Genomic DNA, 7,053 nt, shown 5'->3' with positions numbered 1-7,053 from the left:
CCACCAAGCTTACAATAACTCTGCATAATAAGCAATACATTACTGATGACAGCAGGTTAAGATTAACGCAGTGATGGAAATAGTTATTTGGCAAACTTGGAGCTGGCGTCTAATCTTCTCTTGTCGAGCAATTTGCTAGGAGCATCAAATAGACGTTGCCCCTCCGTGCTATATTCACAGCGCTACTTCTACTAAATGGATAACTGCCTGCAGTGACCAGACATTTTGTTGTGACTTTTCATCAAGCGTATAGCTACAGCTCTGAAAAAGATGAAACAGTGGCAAACATCCTACGATTTCTTGGTACATTCACGCAATTCTACAACAACTGATGTAGACTACAAGTATGTGGCTAACGAGCACCTGTGTTCGATGTTACCCGGGGTACACTGAGACGACAAAAGTCATGGGATAGCTCCTAATATGATGTCTGTCTTTTGGTCGGCGTGTTGCAGCAACTGGATGTGGCATGGAATCAAAAAGTCGTTGGAAGTCCCCTGCAGAACTATTGAGCCAAGCTACGCCTACAGCCGCCCATAATCGCGAAAGTGTCACCTGTGCAGTATTTTGTGCACGAACTGACCTCTGGATTATATCCCATGAATGTTCGGTGGGATTCATATCCAACGATTTGGGTGGCCATATCACTGTTCAGAATGTTTTTCAATCCAGTCGTAAATAAATGTGGCCCGGTGGCAATTCAATCGTTGTTTGGAAACTAGTGTAAGTCCATGAATGGCTGCAAATGGTCTCCAACTAGCCGAACACAACCATTTAGAGTCAGTGATCGGTTCAGTTCGAGCAGAGGAACCAGTCAATCCATGTAAAGACAGGCCACACCATTATGGTGCACAATGCCTTGCTGACAAGTTGAATCTATAGTTTCTTGGGGTCTACACCACACTCGGGCCCTACCATCAGCTCTTACCAAGTAAAATCGGGACATGTCTGGCCAGACGACGGTTTTCCGTCGTCTTGGGTCCAACCGATATGGCCACGAGCCAAGCAGAGGCGCCACAGGCGATGTTGTGCTGTTAGCACAGACACTCGCGTCGGTCGTCTGCTTCGATAGCCTACTAACGCCAGATTTTTCCGCACTGTCCTAATGGATACGTTCGTCCTACATCCAACATTGATGTATGCTGTTCAAATGATTCAAATGGCTCTGAGCACTATGGGACTTAACATCTGTGGTCATCAGTCCCCTAGAACTTAGAACTACTTAAACCTAACTAACCTAAGGACATCACACACATCCATGCCCGAGGCAGGATTCGAACCTGCGACCGGAGCGGTCACGCGGTTCCAGACTGAAGCGCCCAGACCGCACGGCCACACCGGCCGGCATGTATGCTGTTATTTCACACAGTGTTGCTCGTCTGTTAGCACTAACAACTCTACGGAAACGTCGCTGCTCCCAGTCGGTAAGTGAAGGCCGTGGGCCACTGCGTTGTGACGGCCGGGGTGGCCGAGCGGTTCTAGGCGCTACAGTCTGGAACTGCGCGACCGCTACGGTCGCAGGTTAGAATCCTGCCTCGGGCATGGATGTGTGTGATGTCCTTAAGTTAGTTAGGTTTAAGTAGTTCTAAGTTCTAGGGGACTGATGACCACAGCAGTTAAGTTCCATAGTGCTCAGTGCCATTTGAACAAACTGCGTTGTCCGTGGTGAGAGGTAATGCCTCAGATTTGATGTTCTCGGCACACTCTTGACACTGTGTATCTCGGGATACTGATACTCTAACAATTTCCGAAGTAGGAAGTCCCCTGCGTCTACCTACAACTACCATTCCGTGTTCGATGTCTATTAATTCCCGTCGCGTGGCCATAACCACGTCGGAAATCTTTTCACATGAATCGCCAAAGTACAAATGACATTTCCGCCAACTTACTATTCTTTTATACCTTGTGTACTCGATACTATCGCCATCCGTATATGTGCATATACTATCCCTTGACTTTTGTCACGTCAGTGCATGTTCTTATGGACAGGAAATTTGTTCATTTATGGATGTGTCGATATTCACAGGGACACACTACAATTCCGACTACATTACTAGGTCTACAAGTTGTTTACGGCGAAGCACCATAAGCAGAAATGTAGGATTGACGGTGTGGTCCAAAATCCGGTACCGAGTTTATCAGGCTTACAACTTTTTACTGCAGAAACGCGTTACTACAAGCAAATGTCAGTAATGCCTTTAAGAATTATGTTCAACACTTCCACGAAAATTGTAATAATGCATTCCCTGTCCTTGTGTATAGTGAGAAATGATTTAATATTTTTAATTAATTAAAGTACGTACAGAATGGATACCTGTTGTCCCAAGTTCCGATTAAATGTCAACTACTTCGAGTTGACAGTTTAATAATTTGTGATATGTATGGCACACTTACATAAATGTCCTCCAGATAATTAAACATACAATACAGTAATGAAATAATCCTTTCACAAGAGTGTGTTATAGGATACCTTATATTGTAGCAGCGATAAACGGACAGCAATAGAACAGATTCTTTCAGCAAATGTGTACTGGAAACAAATGCGCTATGAACAAATAAAATATTCTCGGACTTCAATTCGTTGGAAGTGGTTAAAATCCCATAAGCTTTTGACCAAATTCTCTTCAACCATTGCCAGTTGATAACGGACTACCGTGTACTAGATGGCTTCATCCTTATATAGCTATGCTGCCGTCTGTGACATCACTGGTCCTCAGATCATTCCCACATATGGCAATTTTTACGTCCCACGTCTGCTGGGCCGTTTCAACCTCGCGATGGCGATCTAGACTTCTATTAAGTTTTATGAGCCGTCTTTATTAAGACACTTTTCTCATACTATCTGTACTCGCTTCTGTTTTTATATTATCAAATAAGGCATACACCCTCGTAACGACAGATGTGTAGTCGCATGCAATTCCGTCTCTTGTTCCTAAAGCCCGTTCCACCACAGCAGATCTGTTGTTTTGCGTATGATGACGCAAATATTTTGATATTATATTGTTTTAATATTCGCATCATTTTCGGCGCATAACAAGGGGCCCTTATTTGCATATCAATTTTTCAGTTCAGTTCACATCTATATCTTCTATACTAACAATAAATTTGTGAAACTGTCGGCCTGCCTGTTTGAACATGATTCTTCCAAGCTGCTCTAATTTTCATGGGCTTTTCACAGGTAACTTGAGCATAGTTTGAAGCACCGTATATACTTCAAAATCGAATCACAGAAAAAAAGATATAATTAATTAAAATTGAAAGTTTTGCTAAAATCATCTTTTATGTCTCTTTATCTGTGTGATCACGCTAATCTCCAAAACCACAAGACGAATTTTCATGGCGTTTTCGCAGGTAACTCAACTGACGCTTGGGGCACCATTCAGGCCTAATTACGCCAAAATCGGATCACGGAAAAGAAAACATAATGCTTTAAAATTTTCATATCTGTATGTTTGAAGACGCTAATCTTTTTCAAGGGATTTTCACATATAGCTTGAGCATGGCTTGTGACATCGTATAGGCTTTATTTCATGAAAATCTGATCGTGGAAGAAAAGCTATCGTACTTTAATGTTTTATCCATACCTATATTATAAATGCAAAAGTAACTCTATCCGTTACGTTTCCAGGGCTAACCCGCTGCATCGATTTAAATAAAATCTGGTGTGGAGTTAGCTTGAATCTAGGAAGAACATGGGCTGCTTTAGAAAGTACGTAGTACAAGGTACTTGTCGAAGAGTATTACACGAATTAGGGAAACATATTTACTCTTTGAGAAAGCTATTTACTTTTTGCGTTTTGATATTTGTCATATATGTGAAAATGCTTTCATTAGTTAATACATGTTCTTGATACGATTCAAAGTAATGAATACAATGTGTATAATCTTCAGCGTGTTCAGTCCATATCGGTTGAGTTGCTTGGGGGAAGAGACCAAACAGCGAGGTCATCGGTCTCATCGGATTAGGGAGGGACGTGGAAGGAAGTCGACCGCGCCCTGTCGAAGGAACCATCCCGACGTTAGCCTGGAGCAATTTAGGGAAATCACGGAAAACCTAAATCAAACCTAAATCAGGATGGCTGGACGCAGGATTGAACCGTCGTCCTCCCGAATGCGAGTCCAGTGTGCTAACCACAGCGCCACCTTGATCGGTCAGTCCTTATGGTCACTTAAATAGCACAAATTATAGATGCGCACTCTTGCCCATACGACGAAAACATTTCTCCCAAGGAGAGTCCAGTTTGTTAATATCGTCATGTAGAATGTTTAACTTATCTGAGAGTATCCGTAACGCTCTCGCACCGACGAAGCAAGTTATCTGACGTCTTTCTTTGATGAGTCCATCAACCTGATTTCGTGGAGGCTCGCCGGTTGCCGTATGCTGCCGTCCACTCTGAGCTCCGTCACACGTGTTCACATTAGCTCCACCATTTACTACATTACGAGCACGAACAACATAGCGTCGCACATTACTGACGTCGGAACAATCATCACCTTACACAGCTTTCATTCCTCTATGGATTTCAACTGGAGACACGTTTCCTGCGGTTAGAATCTACATTACAGCACGCTGTTTCTCACGCACCGACATAAGAGTAGCTACATTACACATCACCATGTAACGTGCTACAATTCGGAGCCGTCTAGCGACAAAGGTTGCAACTTGAGTCAGCGAAGCGGAAAAGTGTACTGGGTAAAATGCTTGGAACGTAATACCTCAACCGGTATAAGAAACAGAATAAAAAATACGGATGCATCATTTTTGAGCACACCCCTCGTATTTCACAATATCATGACTTCGAGGTCGCGTGGTTTGAGGCGCCATGTCACGGATTGCGCGGCCCCTCACGCCGGAGGTTCGAGTCCTCCCTCGGGCATTGGTGTGAGTGTTGGTCTTAGCGTAAGTTAGCTTAAGTTAATTTAAGTAGGGTGTAAGTCTAGGGACCGATGACCTCAGCAGTTTGGTCCCTTAGGAATTCACACACACATGATTTGCATGAAACTGACGAAACAGTCGGCTATGTTAGTTCCGGTTACAGTCCTAAAAGCAGTTTATTTTCGTTTTATGATAATACTACCCAGACGATACTATGACTGGAACCACAATTTCTACGCAGTTTGTGATGTTTACAACGTCGACAGTCAGCTAAAAGTAGTGACTATTCTTTCTCTCCTTCATAACAAATCATTCTGTTTATTCTAATTATAATAATATTGACGCTTACTTTCGACTTGATATATACCATTGTATACCGGCCTTATGTGAAGTATCCATAATTCCAAATTGATTAAGGGACGGGTATGCACTCACAAAAGAAAAATCAGTAATACCCTTCTTAGGTACAAGGCTCACCGGCCATTTGACCATCTTTCGTGCGGATGCACAAACAGCGCCCGAACTTTTACGGGAATCGGCAAAAAGCCGCGAGTAATGAGTATAATGGTGAAATCTTCCCGTCTCCTCTATACCTCGTTTTTTAATGATAACCTTCCCTTTTACAATAACCTATGTAACCTTCCCTTAGGATTTCTACCTCTTGCTTAATAATAACAAATGAGATCTTCCCTTTGAAATTTATTCTCTTTCTCAATCTTCGCATACAAATTTAATTGCTGCTTATTAAAAGTGATTTTCTGATTATTTCGACGAAACATAGAATGTGTCGTCGTCGTGTGGCCCTCAGTCGTTATCTGCAATAACCCAAAACTGTTCCTTACCTTTTTTTACTGTTACTGGATCGCCATCTGACTGCTACATCGAACTGCGACATGAATATACTTACTCTGGTTTACTATACTCTATTAGCTGCTGGTGGTCTGTCATAATAAGTGGCTGTATTTATTACCAAAGCTGACGTTATTCTTTAATTAATTTTACTGAAGTTACGTAATTCATAGTTAAACTTTTTCTTGACAACAATAAAATTTTGCAGTTTTACTTTGATGGTTTTTGGGATGGATTATATTTAGAAATGCAATATTACTGGCAAAAATTAATTATATTTTGAATGAAATGATTTTACAAACGTTCAAATGGGACTTACTTTTTACAATAATCGTACAACTAGCAATGCGCAAACACACCTTCAGTAGTCTTGAGTTTCTCAAAAAATTAATTCAATAATATTAGTTCCTCTTATGATAATAGTTAGCTGATGTCTCTGTACATCCGTTTATAATCTCTTGTAAATCATAGCTAGTGGCTGGCAGGCACACCGCTCCTCTCAACCTATCGCTTCAGACCTGCTACCTACTCGCTTCCATCTCGCTTACTACTGACTTCCTACGAACGCTAAAGTGCGGTCTCTCCTGCCGACAATGCTTTCTGGTGCAAACAATCCCTGCTGCCATTACAAAATGTATCAATACGCGGTCTTTCCCGCTCTTTTCTTAAAATGTATCCGTACGCGGTTTCTCCCGCCCTTTTTAAAATTATATTAACAATACTTTGGTGCAGACATTCCCTGCTACCACAATTATTTCCAACATGACCAATATTAATTATTCCTACTTAATCCTATTAATAAAATATAAACATCTTTCATAAATTGTGGTTTGATAATAGACAACAGAAATATACACGTCTTACAATGGGCAGGGGCGCTATGAGTATCGTTCGGGACAATAAGTTAGGAATGTGGGTCGTACTCGATTCGGCGGTACATATACTAAAATTGGAACGATACAGAGAGGATTGGCATGGCTCCTGTGCAAGGATGACATGCAAAATCGTGAAGCGCTCGCCGGCACGGTAGCTCAGAGTGTTCGGTCACAGAGCTGGCATCTGTAAGAAAAAGAACTGAGCGAACGGATCAACGACGAACTCCAACGCATGTCACCTGACGTCCGCTGCCATCAAATACAACGAACAATTACGAGCAAAAAAAAAAAAAAAAAAAAAAAAATTGGATAGAGCGTCTGCCATGTAAGCAGGAGGTCCTAGGTTTGAATCCCGGTCGGGGCACACATTTTCAACTGTCCCCGTAGACTTATATCAACTCCCGTATGCAGCTAGAGGTATTCATTTTATTGATGTACTATCTGCCAGGCGTG

General features: G+C 42.0%; 1 non-coding gene across 1 annotated transcript; it reads left to right on the top strand.

Annotated features, from left to right (window-relative positions):
* Positions 1-6,644: 6,644 nt before the first annotated feature.
* Positions 6,645-6,751, top strand: LOC124721725. The gene has a single exon (XR_007006381.1). It is a non-coding gene; the product is annotated as a U6 spliceosomal RNA (small nuclear RNA).
* Positions 6,752-7,053: the final 302 nt, after the last annotated feature.

The sequence above is a fragment of the Schistocerca piceifrons genome, chromosome 1 (genome assembly GCF_021461385.2).
Source record: "Schistocerca piceifrons isolate TAMUIC-IGC-003096 chromosome 1, iqSchPice1.1, whole genome shotgun sequence".
Classification (NCBI taxonomy): Eukaryota; Metazoa; Arthropoda; class Insecta; order Orthoptera; family Acrididae; genus Schistocerca; species Schistocerca piceifrons.
This window is presented reverse-complemented; position numbering and strand designations above follow the sequence as displayed.